Genomic DNA, 18,480 nt, shown 5'->3' with positions numbered 1-18,480 from the left:
ACTAAGACAAACCGATACATTAGGTGGAGAGAGCCCTGCTGGCTATCTTACAATCTTGATGGGAATGGGGTGACAAACATAAGGCACAGAGAAAGGGTGAGAGGTGGTGTTGGGTTGTATCAGTGACAAGGAAGTTATTGCAGCTAAGATGGTGCGGCTTCTCTGAGGAAGTGGGTTTTGAATCACCTGAAGCTACAATCGCTAGTTTACAATAACAAATTGTGGTGAACTGAATACATTCATAACAGTTCCGCAGCACAAGTCATTCATAGTGCAAAGGTTGAAAAATGGTCTTGTCAATGATAGGCAATAAACTGTATAATAAATTAATGTTTTTACTGAAGGCTGTCGCACCTGATTATAGGCCACATCCGTATAGTTTGGTATTAAAAACTACATTATATTAGTAGAAGGGTAAAACTGCATTTTCTCACCCTCTCACTCTTTTTCACGCTCTGACACTTTCGCTCGCCCTCTCACACTCTCTCTCTTACTCTCTCTCACGCTTCTTTCAATGTCTCCCTACTGCTGACTGCTTGGATGTTCCTGTCTCCTTTCCTGCAGGTCAGCTTCTTGTCTTGCATCTTCTTATTCTTCTCTCTTTGTCCACTGCTCCCCATGTCTTCTGTCTTCTTCACTGTGAACCAGGCCTCCCGCGCACAGAAGGGCGGAGCCTCTCCCCCGATTAGAAGAACTGGGTAGAATCTGTGCCTGTGACTCCACTCTTTTGCAGATGTACACCTATAGGCCAGGATAATGCAGACAGGTTAACATAAAAAGTGACGGCAGATAAGAACCATTCGACCCTTCTAGTCTGCCCAACCTCTGAATACTTTCCTTAGTCCCTGGCCTTATCTTATATCTAGCTTAAACTTATGCCTGTCCCATGCTTGCGTAAACGCATTTACCGTAGTAACATCTACCACTTCTGCTGGAAGGCTATTCCATGCATCCACTACCCTTGTCTACCTACCTTCAAGTCCTCTGAAATAATTACCCCTAAATCCCTTTCCTCAGATGTTGAGGTTAGAAAAGTATTTAATATTCTACGCTCTGCGCTTGGGTTATTATGCCCTAGATGCATTACCTTGCATTTATCCACATTAAATGCCAGTTACCACAGCTCTGACCATTTTTCTAGTTTACTGAAATCATTTGCCATTTGGCTTCTCCCTCCAGGAACATCAACCCTGCTGCAAATCTTTGTGTCAGCAAATAGACATACCTTTCCATCAAGACCTTCTGCAATAACACTAATAAAAATATTAAAGAGAATGGGTCCAAGTACAGACCCCTGAGGTATCCCACTGGTAACGACACCTTGTTCTGAATATACTCCACTGACTACAACCCTCTGTTATCTACAGGCCCAGAATGGCCATCGGGCACACTGGGCATTTGCCGGATTGACTTAGGGGCTAATGGAGCTGCAGCTCCAGGCCCCTACCTTAAAATAGGCCCAGTCAGGACCGGACTGACTGGGCCTATGCGGCCGTCCTTAATGCAGGGCAAAAGGGGCACCTGCCCCTTAAGCCCGCAGCAACCGCGACCCGGCCCGCTACTTACCTGGCAGACACGTGCGAGCAGCGTCCCTTCCACGGCCAGGGGGACGCAGGAATCCAACGGAGCCATGTGACGTACGTCACGTACGTCACATGACCCTGCTGTGCGTCTGCTTCCCCTGTGCAGATCCGCGGAAGTCTGCGAGCGGCGCGTACATCAGCAGTCCAGGTAAGGGGGTGAGGGAGGCTGTATGGAGTATGTGAGATTGAATATAAGAGAGAATTAATGAGTATCTGTGAAGGAGTGAGTGAATGAATGTTTGTGAATGAGTATATGTAAATGAGTATCTGAATGAGGAAATTAATGAGTATCAATGTATGAATGAATATCTGAATGAGTGAATGATTATCTGTGAATTAGTGAATAAATATTTGTGAACGAGTGAATGAATATGTGTGTGTGATAGCATGTATGTGTAAGGGGGGGCAAAGATGCCACAGGCAGGCTGTTTTGGTGGCAAAGTTGCCACAGGCAGGCTGTTTTGGTGGCAAAGTTGCCACAGGCAGGCTGTTTTGGTGGCAAAGTTGCCACAGGCAGGCTGTTTTGGTGGCAAAGTTGCCACAGGCAGGCTGAGTGAAACCGTCCGTGGAAACCCTCAGGATGTGGGTGTCAGTGTGGCAGAGCCTGTCCTGTTGTGTGTGTGTTTGGGTGTCGGTGTGGCAGAGCCTGTCCTGGTGTGTGTCGGTGTGGCAGAGTCTGTCCTGGTGTGTGTTTGTGTATGGGTGTTGGTGTGACAGAGCCTGTCCTGGTGTGTGTGTTTGGGTGTCGGTGTGGCAGAGCCTGTCCTGGTGTGTGTTTGTGTATGGGTGTTGGTGTGGCAGAGCCTGTCCTGGTGTGTGTGTGTGTGTGGGTGTTGGTGTGACAGAGCCTGTCCTGGTGTGTGTCTGGGTGTCAGCGTAGCAGTGCCTGTCCTGATGTGTGTGTCTGGGTGTCAGTGTGGCAGAGCCTGTCCTGATGTGTGTGTTCGGGTGTCGGTGGTGCAGAGCCTGTCCTAGTGTGTGTGTGTTTGGGTGTTGGTGTGGCAGAGCCTGTCCTGGTGTGTGTACGAACACAGAAAACCCTAGCACTCCAATCAGCTTCCAATCCTTAGGTTACTTTATTCAAAGAAAGCAAAACAAAAAAGCAACGTTTTGGCCAAACAGGGCCTTTGTCAAGCTCAAAAGGCCCTGTTTGGCCGAAACATTGCTATTTTTGTTATGCTTTCTGTTTTTGTTTTGCCCTTTTTCCTGCTAGCTCCCAGCTTCCTGGGAGTTGAGTGCTGAACCATTTCTACTTTCTTTAACTGTCCTGGTGTTTGTGTATGTTTGGATGTCGGTGTGGCAGAGCCTGTCCTGGTGTGTGTGTGTTTGGATGTCAGTGTGGCAGAGCCTGTCCTGGTGTGTGTTTGGGTGTCGGCGTGGCAGAGCCTGTCCTGGTGTGTGTGTATGGTTATCTGTGTCCTTAATTTACAGTAGGAACTATTTCATTTTTACTTATCCAGAGATAAAATGCCCTCCTGAATTTGTAGTGACTTCAGGGGACAAAACATTCAAGGCCCTGAAATCATTTAGTGGAAAAGATAAGGTATTGTGTTATTTACTCTATAATATTTATTTCAAGGATTAGTCGCACTAAATTGTGGCTTCAGGCTTCCCATGTTGAATGACCAAGTATTATGTATATGTATGTACATATATGTTTTTTCATAAAAAATGGGCATCTCAGTCTGAAATGCCCGGGCCTATTTTTTGTCCCAGTCCGGGCCTGGTTATCTATCACTCAGCCGCTGCCTGATCCATTCAACAACATTGGGATCTAAACCCAGAGACTGCAGGTTATTGATAAGTCTGCTATGTGGGACAAAGGCCTTACTGAAATCCAGATACACAATGTCTACTGCACCACCACCATCAATTACTTTAGTCACCCAATCAAAAAAAGCATGAAGAAAGAGAGGCATTTCTGCCCCTCAAACTCTGCGAACCTGTCTGCATTTATGTAAAAAAAATGCAACTTACAACAAATGTATCAAGGAAACTTCCTCATTAAACCTAACTCTGTCAGGAGGCTTTATGGTTTATTTGCTGTAGTCAAGTGATAAAAAAACAACGTTGTCATGTGAAGTATAGTTCTTCACATGACAGATAGTATTATTACTGTGCTCTGGAGTTACTTCATATACTCAGCATCCACAGGACCACAGGTCAGCAAAGTAACTATTAAGCAATAGCTGTGTCCACAACTCATTACTAACAGCAACTAATAACTACTGGGTGATGAAAAAGTAGGTATGGTTCTATGTGGCTAAACAAAAACTAGAATTTACATAATAAACTGCATCAACTTAAAAAAAGTTTACAAAGGGACAGTCTAGGAAGCAAACAAGTGCATTACTGTGTCAGTAAATACATTTAAAAAATAATATTTCATTATATTCTTGGTAAGGATGAGCATGTGATGTTCAATGCCTGCAACCTCAGAAAATACCGGTAATATTATTATGCATGAGAGGCAAAATATTCTGTTGTTTAGCATTTTTTCAAGGGACATTATCCATCATGCACACATTAATGCATAGCTGGGTCCCTTTCTTCCCCTTGCAAATACATGGATGAATTCAACAGAATATCCCCTATGAATTTGTTCTAACAAGTCTTCTGCTTGCCTCTGTACAGCACATGATATACCCCCTGCCAGACAGACTTCCAGGGGTAAGACAGACTTTCCATAGGTAAGGAATGAATATTAGCAAGCCTGCGAGACCCCTCAGGTAGGTTACCCAGAGCTCTCCCTCCAGTTTATGCCTTCTCCACAAATACATGTACCATGTTGTTAGCGTGGAGGCACTGGTGTTACCTAGTCTTTGCTAGTGTGGAGAATGTAAATCCGTCTCTGCAAACAATCCAGGGATTGTAACGGAAAACAAGGATTATTATGATCTCAGGTACAAATCACATTGCAAATTTCATCTTTGTAAACAGGTTTATTAAATGGCATGACCAAGAAGTGTACTTACACGTCTGAGTGCTAAAATACACAAAATCTGTCCAGAGCATCCATGTTCTCATCATACAACCGCTTTCATAGACCAGGAGCATGTATTCTCCTTGGGAGAAGGGGTATGGTTCTTCTTAAAAACATGCAGAGTGTTCCGTATCATAATTCATGTGGCCTATTAACTACAACGTCCTCCTTCCCTAAGAATTCCTAGAGTTTTTTAGAATGTTAGTGTGTATCTATTTAATTAATTTACCACATGAACATGACAAATTGTGAGGTTTAGGAAATTATCGACTCCTGAATCTATAGGGGCTCAGTGCAGTATTTAGTTCACTGGAAGAGCTATGGACCTATGCATCTACAATGCTCATGTTCCTCAGCTGGTTCATCAGTTACATAATAACTTTCCACAAAAAGACCTCAAGTAAAGGGGTAATTTTCCATCTTACCTGTCTTGTACAGACTTTGAACACAGGGCCTGTTGGTTTGTGGACATTATACACATTACCCACCTGTAGGGCCTTAAGGCTACTGGCCACCAAATGACATAACTGCAATATACTCACACAACGTATGGCCTGTCATATCCAGCAGAGGCAGGGTCAGACACTTTCCACTGTGTTGCAAAGTATTTTCAGTAACGCTGCCCTATAGCCGTTTTTCACACCCTTTGGACATTCCCATATTAGTGACACGTCTATTAGTCAGGCCTAGAATTCTCGGACAGACTCTTAGTATTCTTGCATGGTTCCTGCAAGTGCCTATGTTTCTAAAGTAGTGCTTTCTGACAGGACTGTTCTAACTACCCTGCCTTTCCCCAGTAGTTAATCTTGGATAAGCTCTTGTTTTTTCAGTTTATGGTTACTGATCCTGTGCATGAATTTGGCTTGATTCTGTCTACAATTACTGATGATTACAGAACCTTTCCTGTGTATAATCTCAGCAAGTTTCTGACTACGATCCTCGCTTGTTCCTGTTTGTGACTACTGTTCCTGTCTATGACCTTGGCTACCCTGGTTCTTGCCTTCTTCACCTTGATGGGTCCCTCTTGTCATATGGGCATGCATTCCTTTGCTTTGGTTTTTGAGGTCTGGTGTTCCTAATGGCTCATCATCCAGGGGCTGCAGTTTCTGGTAAAGAACTCCATTGGGGTTCTAGTACCCAGGACCCTTGGTGTGTACCTCATTTGTAACACCTCTCATATGCTACTTTTAAAGAGGTACATTCTCTTCATAGGACCCAAATCAACCTAGTCTCACCCCTCTTGCCTCCCTTGATGTCTCTCTTTTGTTGGAAGTAAGAATCCTTGATGGATGTAAATCCATAACAGATTAAATCTTTGTAAAGGGGGTCAGATACCCATTCATTATTTTCTCAAATGGGCAAAAACATTTTTTTAAACCTTTATGTAACAAAATCCCCCAAAAGAAACCCCCACCTCATTGGCTGGGGATCTTTATTTAACCAAGGGAAGGCATACGTATCTGAAACCTTGTATGTGTCGGAGAAACAACTAATATGACCAAGGAGTCGTGTCAGTTTTTGTCCCACTTTAACTCCAAATGCTGCATTAAAAGCCCTCTATGAACTTGCTATGAGTAATAATATTTTATTGAGTTTTATTTATTGAGCCCACTTGGTCATGGTGAAAGTGCTGAACTAATTATATAAGTTTACTCATGCTTCCAGGTCTGTTACACCAACATGTTTTGTAGGCCACGTACTTCCATCAAAAGAGTTTCCATGACATCGGTCAACAAAGTTCTAAATGTGCCAACAACAATGTTAATGATTTGGATCTTAAGCCATCATATTCCTTCCTGGTATTTTAATTTCAGGTGTTCTACAAGTATTTTCAAGGGTTATGATTATGTTGCTTATGATTTATGAGCCTTTGGTATTCACTTAATGATTAAGATTGGACCAGGGAGGAAGAGGAGGATTTTATGGTATTGGAAATGGATCATTGAGAAGTATATGTGTGCCAGTTTTACCAACTGAAAAGATTTGTGCTTTCTTCACACAGGAAAATGCTATCCCGGATTTGCTAACTGATCTCCCCTGTCCTGGCTTTCACTGCTCCAAACCACTCCGAACACTTCTTCCCGACTGTTACAGAATACACAGATTTAACAAACACTGCTCCTCCCTATATATATATCTGTTGTCCTATCTCCAAATACTCTTGTAGCCACCCTCCCCATTCTTTCCATGACATGCGTCTGCCTTGTACCCTCTTTACCTCTTCTTGCCTGTGTGTCCTGGATTTTACTGTGCTCTAATTCCCTACCCCCTTCTTCCAGATTCACATTTGAGATGTCCACATCACTGACAGTCCCGTTCCTTCTGTCTCTTTCCACCCAACCTAATACATATAAGGGCCCTCTGTTCCAGTATGTCTTAATGTGCATTAATATTACCGACAATTTAGTATTCTCAACTGTACTGCTATTGTTAGTTTTCACTCTTCACTTATTGTAATAGCACGATGGGATCCAGCGGTTCTCTACAAATAAATGTTATGTAAAATCTCACATTTCTAATATTTATAGGTAGGTGATCTTCCCAAGTACCGCCAACGGTCAGTCAGTTCAGTGTTTCCACTGCTTTGCTTGGATTCACCTACTGGAGATTTGGACCCAACGCTTCCTGGCTTCATTCCATCTTGTTTCTCTTAGCAATGACTTTCATTGGTTTGCCTCCTCTCCACTACACTTATATACCCTATTAAGTGATGTATTTTATGAGAACGTCTTTCTTAAAATCCTGCTTGATTGGTACAAGTTAAATATTCACCACCCTCAACCTCCTACAACCCAAGTAGGTAGAAAATAATTAAAAACCCTTTGTAACAAAATCATCAAACATATGGTGAGAAAAAAGTTCAATTTTTACATTCTGTGTATGTAATACTGTATATATATAGTGGAATGAATTGTCATAAAATGTGTAGATCGTGGTGTTTTGGTCTTATTAGTGAGCTCAGATTGGGTTTATATGTTTAAATGAAACTGTGGTGTGTGACTTACCTGAAAGAAGAACATGGAAGCATTATAATGCGTGATCTGTGTAAATTGGCTGCATTTAACGATATTTACTTTGTAACGTACTTTATTTAACAAGTGACGTTGGGGCTTCAGCTGATTTTTTTCCCTCTTGTTAGGGATCTTGGCAACTTAAACATGCATTGATTCCAAACGTCATGCTACGAGTTAAGAAAATCTCCATCCTCTTCCTTATTGTGATGAGAATATCCATATCATCATGGGATTTGCCAACAAATAGACAACCACATTTTGAGATAAGCACAGTCTGTAGGGTTCTATGTGCTTTTGTTCCATCTAATACCTAGAAAATAGTTTTTTTTTTTATTATTATGTCTACAAAGAATAAACTGCAATTCTTATAATGCTTGTGGAAAAACATTGGCTACTATGCGCTGCTGTATAAACCTGATAGGCACTTATCAGGAGCCCAAGCAGTGCTTCGTTACTTTTGCGTCACACTGTGAACTGCCTGGACTTACCTAAAGGGGCAGATTTTTCACTGGGAAATGCAGCCTCCCGCCCTGCAATGTAGTTATGGGGGCTGCTGCCCTAGACCTGCCCTAGTTAGTACCCCATCATTTTACCACTCCAATGGGTTTCTTTCCCTTACTCTGGGCATCTTCTTCACCCAGGCAGCTGGCACATACAACATGCTTAAAAAGTGACAGGTATGCCCGCGCAGACCTTGGTTTAAAGTGGACCGACTAGCCCATTGAGATCTGCTGTGTACTGGAGAGATCAGCCCCCAATAGGATGATCAGTCCCCCAACACGATGATCAGTCCCTATAGCGGCTTCTCTAAGCCTAGTCATTGTAGGTAAGAAGACAGCAGTCCCAGGTATCTGCAGCTGGATTCTGTAGTGCAGGGTGCAGGGCCCAGGGCTGTTAGATAGGCTGGGGGCAGAGAAGGTGAGGGCTTAGCAGCACTGCAGAGGGTTTCACATGAAAACACTCTACCAGGAAAAGGAAGAACATATATATATATATATATATATATATATATATATATATATATATATATATATATATATATATATATAAAGGTCAGAAATACTTTAACCCTTGCAGTCTCAGACTGTTAGTGTTATATATAGCACATTGTCATGGAACCGGATTGTGCTTTTCCTTTCCACTCGGTTGGGTTAATAGCAGGCAGGGCTGCCGTAGAAAAACTGGTTTGTCTTCTGTTGAATAAACAAACAAAAATCATCTACAATAGACTGAAAAAATAAGGACCTTAGTCTAAAGAAATGAAACAAGGAAGAAAGCTCCAGAAAGCCACGGATTTGAATGGGTGATAAACCTGCCTACCAGAGCACAGATTGCGGCCCTACATCCAAGTACCCCAAACCCTGAAATCTGCTTAGGAAATGTCATATACTGCAATAAACTACACTAAACACAAAATGCCCTTCATTTACCTCCAGTCAAACCCCCACCAGACTCTCGCCTGTGGCCATAAGCAGATGCTGACTGAGAGTCATGGGAGTTGTATTTTTACTAGACTACTGTAGTGGCTCAGAATAATAGACATCCTGAGAGATGCTCAAGAAAAGGTGGGTGACAGGTGTCTTCCAGAATGCTGAGACAGACAGAGGTTTTTCCTCCTCATAGAGCAGTAGGATTGCTCAGGCACATGTATGTATGTATGTAAATATAAGTATGTGTAAGTAAGTATGTAAATATAAGTATGTGTAAGTAAGTAAGTGTTTCGTCCCATCCCGTCCCTTCATAATATTAAGACAGATCTCAGTGATCACTCCAGGAGGAGACTTGTGTGCGCTGTAAAGGTATCTGGGCAGGAATGCTGCGCTGGCCCATGGCCAGTGAAAGCTCGCCGAGGAGGATACGATTTCAGCTTGGATGTGCGGGAAGTGTTTGTTGGGAGTCGGATTCTGGTTTGGTGAGTTTAAGGGCAGGGAGTATACCAGGCAGAGACAGTCTTCCTACTGTGAGTGAAGATAGCTCAGCTGATAAGTCCGCCCCACGAGCTCTCCGGGAACTTACTCGAGACTTAAAACTACTCACAGCCTCGAGATTTGCTGTCTAGTCAGGGTTTTTTCCTCCTCCCAGAGCTCGTGCGCCCCTCTGATCCCCTGTGTAGAGAATAGAGGAGTGCTGAGTGTCTGAGATTAGTCGGACCTGCTAATTGCATTTTTGTTTCAGTTCTGTCCCCATCAGGCTCTGGAGTGAGGCAGGGAGAAGCGAGGCATGCAGGTGTCCTGAGCTCACACTCACAAGCCCACTCAGCCCTAAACGTGATCTGGAAGCAGCTGGGACTGAAAGGTAAGCCACACTCATCAATCCCAGGTCTTTATGCCCCTTAACCCCTGCAGTGCCGCACAGGTGTTCTATGAGAGGCATCACAGTGTTAATAGTTTTTGCTGTATATATAATGCTGTCCTAAATGGATTAGATTGCTTGTGTATGTGTTTAGTTCCCATCATCTGTTTGCTGTTACCCCTTAAAGAAGTGTTAAATAGATCATTTTCATAAGTACCATCTGATTAAAAAAAACCAGAATGCTTTAAAGTTATAATATTATGAAGTTACGTAAGTTCTGCATACAAATAATGGACAATATACCTAATTATTATTATTTTATTTTTAAATTTGGACCTCAGGCACCTGCAGTCAGGTAATATAATGTCTGGTAAAAGCATTATGTTCTGATGAAGATTACAAGAGGTAGAAACGTGGGCATTTCACTCATTCACCTGTTGTAATGGTGGGGGGGCATATCATATTTCTGTGGCTGATCAGTTTTTGAAAGCTCGTGGCAATCAAATGATTAAAGTGAAACATCTGTCAGCCTTTCCAAACAGTTTATTTACACAGTATTCATGTGAACATCATCTTTCATCACTGAGGTGGTAGTTATAGAAATAGTATCGATCAGTGGGATTATCCGGTAGCAGCCAGTGCCTCACAGCTCATAGCGGTGGAAGAACGAGTTAGAACCTACATTTCTGATATTAGGAGAGATGTGAGATTCTGATGGGATAAATCACTGCTTATTGTGTATTTCTTTAATTCTGTCCATATGGCGATGAGAGGCTCAAGCATTCTCTCCATCAAGTCGGTGTAAAAGAGTAGAGTCAGTGCCCACCTAGTACCTGACAGCTTCGCCGGGATACATAGTTACCAATCAACATTCCGCTGTCTTAAAGTCATTTGCATGCTTATGCTTTGATGTGTAGATTGTAGTATTATGTCGCTTTAGATTTTACTAAGCAGTTTCTAAAAATGAAAAACGCTGTATTATAGAATGCTGTATACACGCTGCATTGTTATGGCTCACATATGTGTCATGTAACTTGGGGACAGAGGAAAAATAGGGGATCTCACAGTTTCTGGAGTATGATATAGACATAACCGTTTACTGCTGGTCCATTAAACCATGATTAATATACATATACATGTATGTAATGCTGAGGAGCACTGCTACCTCTATTAGAGATGGACTTCAATGATATGATGTCATTGTATGATGCGTACTGCTGACTGTGAACCCACCAACCAACTCATGAATGAAATAACACCAACTGAGCATATGACTACACACCATCTTGACTGTTCGCTTTTCGTAGCTTCAGTTCTCAGTAGGCATTTATATGAGATTGTGGTGGAGATGAATAATCATTTTGTATCTCGTCTCTTGGGGTATGATTATATTCGGGACCTAATACCCTCCGGCATTCTGTCCTTTTCTTCGTCTGACCATGTGAGCTCTACCGTCATGTGAAGTGGATCACTGACTCTTAATCGCAGAGTTGTAAGGTCTTCTCTAACTGATGCAGATGGTCATTGAGGACATTTCTGGTGCTTTATAGTGTCTTGGATAGCAGTCTCAAGGTGGGGACTGTCCTCCTGTGAAAAAGGAACGGTAAATATTCCGGTTTCTGTGACTTTGTGCTCTCTTTGTACAGCGATTTGTGAGATCTCAGTACACCTTAAGAATAGGAGTGATCTGCACGCAGTTTCCATGTGTATGTAAAAACAATACATTTGTTATCCAAACTGGATCAGCTGGTTTTAACCTAATAACTCAAAGCAGTGGCCTTTAACAGGTGGCAACTAACAGATCCACTCTTACTTGCATAGAGCAACAAATTACAACTCTGCTTTTTGGTTTTGCTGTCATCGCGTTACATGTTGGAAGTATTAGCAGGAACGTGCTCTTTACATTGCCCTTTCAAACATCAGCTTGCGTTTAATGCCTTTATTTTATTTATGGCATTCATATTCATAATCTACCTTTACATGATGTTTATGAAACAAGTTATATTCAAGTGTCCATTAATGCCGTGCTTGTGGATGAAGGTACCAGTTTTCATGTGTTATTAAATGGTTTTTCCGACCCATATGACAATAATACCATTATAAGAATGCGTCTTATAATCATTTCTTTCCCAGATGGGTATAGATGTGTGTGGGAGATGGTGCCCAGACAGTCCCTTGGCTTGTAATTGTACAATATCATTTTATAGTGCTTTATAGAATAGTCCATTTTGGTAAATATGTTTTTTGAAAATATGGTTATTTCCTTATAGCGTCTCAAGTACCTGTCACTAAGGGTTCTAATGCTGCCGGCGTGGGGATGACAAACATTAGTTATGTTTGATTAGGTGTACCTGTCCGCAGCTCCAACCTCCTTGTTTAAACTTCCATTGTGTATTCTGTTGGCGAGTGTACACGCGTCACGGACTCTTTATCAGTCACTTTATATATATATATATATATATATATATATATATATATATCCTTAGGGTTAATTTAATCTATCTTTCGATACTCACCTTTCTGCATCACGAAGCATCCTGAGGGACCACCATCTGGGTGTCTTCTCAGCCACAATCCTAACCGAATACGTCACTCGTCCCGTCGTGTAATTATTTATATTTTCCCGTAGTGTTCAGCGACACCATGCAGACATATGAGGACGTAGTCCTTATGTTATCAATGAGAGCATATTAATGTATAGTAGGGACATATTAGCCCAAACACACGTGTTCACACATCCTGATAACTATTTGTCAGAATATTGATTTTTTCTGTTGACGTAGAGAAATATTTGTAGAATGCCAACAGCTCGATTCCTAAAAAAGGAGAAACCCGTTAGAGGTCATTGCTGGTGTCAAGCAGAGCCTGGTATAAGGAAGAAAAACTAAAACTATCCATGAAACACGTGAAAGATAAAGTTGCTTCCCGATCAACAACCACCTGTCTTTGTGATCACCAGCACTGAACACATCTATTCAGTTCTATTTCTTTCAACTTATTTGAATATATTTCTACAAACAAAAAAATATTTTCATTTATACTGAATAGTGAAAGTCAAATGTTTACTATAATAGCAAAAATCTCATGTTTGTCATTGTTTTTTTCTACATGTGTCTCTTTGATGATTCCTTTTTTGTGCTTCCTTTGAATATTTTTGCAGCATAAAAGATGTATTTGGCCTGGAGATTAACAATTACTTGTGGAAGTTTTTTTGTTATTTAAGTGAATGGTGCATTTTGTCACTTGCCAAGAGCAAATCTTATATAACATTCTTTAGGTGAATTGTATACTTTGTGGTCTTCCAGTTGTGTGCGACACCATTTATTGGACCATCTCGGTAGAGTCACGTAAGACCTCGGGAGGTCTCTTCGTTAGCTGATGTGTCACAAACTACTATTTTTCTTTTGTCAACAAGAGGAATTGATAGTCCTGAGAAATATATTGAAGGGGTTGAACTAAAACATTAAACACAATAAAAACAACATGATATCAACAATAGAATAGTCAAGATTAAGAGGGATTATCTAAACCATGGCATAATAATAGAGTTTAACCCAAATCACTTCATGGGACATTTAATGGATGGTGGTGAACCACAAGGACAATGAGGGTTATGTAGTAAGATGTCACCGGTGAGAAAACGGGAATAAAATATGTAAAACTACAAATGGATGATATATAGAAAAAAAATTCCATAAAATACAGTCACATTAAAATGTAGACCTGTGAATAAAAAGGCAAATACAAACGCTATGTAAAATAACAAAAGTAACCTGCACTTAGTGTCACATCTGCGACAGAAACTGGTAATTCTATTTAATCATATTATTATACAAATTGTAGGCAGTCAATGCGTTTCTGTATACACAACAAAGCTAGAAATCAGCGCACACCCTTCAAATACTATGTAATACCTATCTAAGGTCACACTGTATGGCCATAAATTGCTTAAACCGCCACCATGTCAAAGTATCCCACGTTAGGCGAGTCCTATTTAATTGTTTATTCTCGGCTATATATCTTACCAGGAAACTGAATCAGTGGGACTTCACTGCATTTTAACCCAAATGAGACTCTCATGCAAGCTTTCTCTGGACACCATTAACCTTGAGATCAACACAACCAATCTGCTAGACCTAATGAAAGTGGAAGTTAGGGCTTGACGTGGATCTGTTGAATGGTATTGGGTGTGAGGAAAAGGGCTTTGTGAATTTATCAACAGAAAGAAAATGTATCTACGTAAAATTAACACATTCTTTACCTTCCATGTCCAAGGTGACCCAGTTGCATTCTACAGCATAACGTTCCAGCTGAGTCAGGCTTAAGAGGTTAAACTGGTGTTCCCCGGCCACGTGCTGCCGCTGCTTTCTTTGTGCGCTTCGTTCCTTTCCGCTCCTACCTTTATCACAGACACAATCTATGCACCTGTCTGTCTTCCACCTACACGCTCTCACAAAGCAGGCTTTTCGTGTAAATCTGGGTAACTGATGAATAATGAGACAAGGCCACACTAGAACAACAAAAGCTATTACCGCTCACACTAAATATATAAAGGATTGAAAGATATTTGCATTTTTTTAGTATTTGTTTCCTTGTTCCTGCAGATATGTCCACATTTACTAAATGTATAAGTATTGGGACACCTGACCAATATGTAGTTGGTCCCCCTTTGCAGCTAAAACAGCTACTGCTCTTCTGGGAAGGTTTTTCACAAGATTTTGGAGTGTTTCTGTGGGAATTTTGCCCATTCATCCAGTAGAGGATTTGTGAGGTCGGCACTGATGTTGGGTGAGAAGGACTGACTCTCAATCTTTGTTCCAGTTCATCCCAAAGGTGTTCAATGGGGTTGAGGTCAGGGCTCTGTGCGGCCGGTCAAGTTCTTCCACACCAAACTCATCCAACCACGTCTGTATGGACCTTTAACATTTGTGTGATCAGATATTGGCATTTTCTTGTGAACGTACCCTGATTGAGATTTCTGTTCATCTTTTTCTATTTGTCCCCTGAGACCCTCCAAAGTGTGTAAACTATATTTTTTTCTCATTAAATAGCATTAAAATGATTTACCATAGTTAATGGTGATATAAAATCTGTACCTGCCAGTGTACTGTTATCTAATATTACCCAACAAAATAACGATAGTAATTCTCAGCGTGTTGCATAATTTTTTTTAAATTTCTCGGAAAACAATGTTTATTTCCTGCCCCCCCCTTTGTTGGAATAACTAAAATAAGGCATTCAAATGACACCTAGTTTCACATACTTGCAATAACATAACTCCCAGGACACAGGGGGCGGAGCCTAAAGTGGGCGGGGATCTAGCTCTACATTGAGCTCCAGGCTACCCGGTAGAGATGCTAGGTGTCTGATGCTCTTTACCAGCATTTAGACGGGATACCTTTCTCAGACATACACAGTTTAACTGCAATGCGGCTTGGGGGGGCTGGGGGCTGCAGCAGTATTTTATGCTAGGACAGACCTGAATTTGAACGGATAAAAACCAAGAGTGTTCGAAAAAAATTGGGACTGTTGGCAACTATGGTTTCATTTTAAAACTCTGATCTGCTTAGCTGATATGTTATTATAGCTTTTGTGAGATTACAGAAGACAGTCAAGAGCTCTATGACCTTCAAACTAATGCAAGTGAGATGGAATATGTGGAGATCAGAATGGGAGATGATTCTAGAAACACAGAATGTAAAGGGCTGAGACCACTGAGCTAACGTCTTTACCTTTTGCCTAATGCTACAGAAGTGTTTTCATCATAATTCCCGCATAGGCCTTCTTCATTCTTTTTATTAGGTTTTTTTGTTGTTTTTGCACATTTTATGACTATATAAATATATACAGTAAACGGATGCGTCTGAGTGAGGATGGATGAAACAACCTAGTCTACGCTCCATGGTCTTTAGCAACAGGAGGCTCTGCAACAGCAACCAAGATTAGTTCCCCTAAAAGCATAACCCTGTGATAGGCAGGAAGGATACCCCGAGCAGATAATAGGCAGGGACAATGTATCGAGTAATGAAAAGTTTACAGATGTTTGTATATTTGTATGAATCAGCCCTGCCCTTTATTTCAATAAATGCAATTCTTCGTGGCACCTCCGTGGTTACGTCAGGCATCTCAGAGGACTCCTCGCTGTGAGCTCGGACAGGTTTATGATATTCTATTTTAAAGCAGTTGTCATCATTTCCACAAATTTACCAAAATGTACTATTTACCAAAAATGTAAGTATGACAAAAAAGCAGAAGTTACTTTTGGGCCAAGAGGTGATAATATTCTTGTTTGCTCAGTTTTAAAATCTGCAAAACATAAATCATGCAATAATCTGTAGTAATAAAATTTCAAAATCCTTTTATTGCTATCCCTCATTATCAGGGTGTCACTCTCAGTCCCGTAACATACACCCTTTTTTCATACATATATAATTAACCCAGTACACCCCATTTTGTCAGGCTCAGTTTGTATAAATGTAAGCGAATGCACATTCCGCCACCCCTGCTGCATTAATATAGTGTTCAAGATTAACTTCTCAGACTCATTACAATGCCAGCTGGCGATAATGTCATTCTTTAAAACAAGCAGGCATTTTCACATTAGAAAGACTTCCTTATGAGCCAGTCTTATCATGTGTATTATCTTCCTCCTGGTTTTCAGAAGGGGCCGGAGTACGTCACAATCTGAATTACTGTGTATGCCAAAGGTGACTTTGATAACTGGAACATAGATCAATGTTCATAGAGTAAGATATACATTTACAGAAGCTTTGAAGACCTCAGCGGTCCCTTCTTAAGATGCCATCTTAGACTTTTACTCTGTGAATGTTGGCCCTATAAATGTTATCATGGACCTCTTTGGAGTATAACCTCTAGGACCAGTATCCATTTTCGTGTTAACTACTATGTAGCTTATCATGAGTGATGTGTTCACGTTGGGTGCACCCCAAGCCATCCCCTCTGTGGCTGTGGTCCTTACTGCAGAACGCTGGCATATGATTTAATAATTTGGCACTCCAGCTCCTAAAGACGAGGTGCCAGGTACAGCTCGACACAATCCTTCACAGTGTCAGTGGACCATCTGGGGAGATCAAAGGTCTACCTTGTAACCGGCCCACTGATCAGTAGAAGACTTGCCATTCCTGGACCATAATTGATATTTCATATTTAATAATAGTTACACAAGAAACATATATGCTACGAATTTTCATTTTTTTGCATCAAAATAATACCTCTAAATGGGAGCCATGAGCGAAATCAAACATCTTGCTGCTAAAGACTACTTTTGGCTTTTGAACCGTAGGTACCAATAAAAGCCCCATTTTGGGTGTAACATTTCGAAGGGCTCAATGAAGAAATGATTCCCCACCAAGAAAACTGAGAGATGCAATTTGACTCCAGTATTTTTAATAAACATTGTAATAGAGAAGATGAATGACTAAAACAAGTTAAAGCATAAAAAATGTGTTCAGCTACCGCCTCTGACTCTCAGAGAGTTAAACAAGCAATAGCCTGGCTCTATGGGACTAGTAATTTGCTGAGAGAAAGCCCACTTTACAATTATAAAGCACAATGAATATGTCTTTTTGTTTTGCTATTCTTTTAATTGCTAGGTTTGGAGTACGCCCAGGCCTTGCCAAGATCAGGGGTATCTTCTCGGTATCCTACCACAACAATCTGGGCATTGTGCACCTGAGACAGGAGGCTTCAGAGACAGAGTGAAGCCACCAAAGCAGTGAAATTTCCTTATTAACTCCTGACTCTGCAGGCTACTTGTTTCCTGAACACCATTTTTTCTACTTCGTTACTTTTTCTTCAACTCATGTGACCCTGTTTGTTTCAGCAAGCGTCACCTTGAGGAATGTGTACACTGGGTTCATTTTTGAGTCAGATGTTCCCAAATAAATTAAATATATTTGGGAAATCTTGGGAGTTTTTACAACAATGTGACAATGAATCAAGTGGAAACAAAAAATCAAGTGGTCTAGGAACAAAGCAGACGTATCAAAGTTTAGCTTCAACTTTATAACGTCTTGTTTTTCACTATTTGTTTCTTTTGTTTTTGAGTTGAAGAAGACTTTGGCTGTATTAAAAACTCAGATTGGCATTGAGGTTGCCTACAACAACAGAATAGTACTACCGTGTTTCCCCGATAGTAAGACACCCCCGATTGTAAGACGTATCGGGGGTTTCAGAGGGGTCGGCTAATATAAGCCGTACCCCGAAAGTAAGACATATGTCTTACTTTCGGGGAAACACGGGGGATTTGCCGGGTCCGCCACTCTAAGGGGCCGGGAAGTCCCCACCAAGGCCGGCCTTACGTGTCTGCGGCCGCACAGGATTTAAATTAAAACATCGGGTTTTTTTTTAACTTTATTTAACATCCTCCATGTTAAATAAAGTTTTTTTAACTTTATTTAACATGGAGGATGTTAAATAAAGTTGAAAAAAACCCCCGATGTTTTTATTTAAACCCTGTGCGGCCGCAGACCCCTAAGGCCGGCCCCTCAGAGCAGGGCCGACCTTTGGGGTGTGCGACCGCACAGGGCGCCACACTCCAGGGGGTGCCAACCTGCGGCACCCGGCACCCCTCCAGAGACGGACAGTA

The 18,480-nt window shown here is 41.3% G+C and overlaps 1 protein-coding gene across 6 annotated transcripts in view; it reads left to right on the top strand.

Moving 5' to 3' along the window:
• Positions 1-9,746: 9,746 nt before the first annotated feature.
• RBM47 (RNA binding motif protein 47) overlaps positions 9,747-18,480 on the top strand; it is a 51,613-nt gene continuing 42,879 nt past the window's right edge. For 4 of the 6 annotated variants that reach the window (XM_053458388.1, XM_053458384.1, XM_053458390.1 and 1 more), the window contains exon 1: positions 9,747-9,875. The gene's annotated coding sequence lies outside the window, so the exon portion shown is untranslated. The remainder of the gene's footprint in view (positions 9,876-18,480) is intronic. The other 2 variants (XM_053458391.1, XM_053458392.1) reach the window with 1 other exon arrangement.

This window comes from Spea bombifrons, chromosome 1, assembly GCF_027358695.1.
Source record: "Spea bombifrons isolate aSpeBom1 chromosome 1, aSpeBom1.2.pri, whole genome shotgun sequence".
NCBI classification, from domain to species: Eukaryota; Metazoa; Chordata; class Amphibia; order Anura; family Pelobatidae; genus Spea; species Spea bombifrons.
The sequence above is the reverse complement of the archived record's forward strand: the minus strand, read 5'-3'. Positions and strand labels throughout refer to the sequence as shown.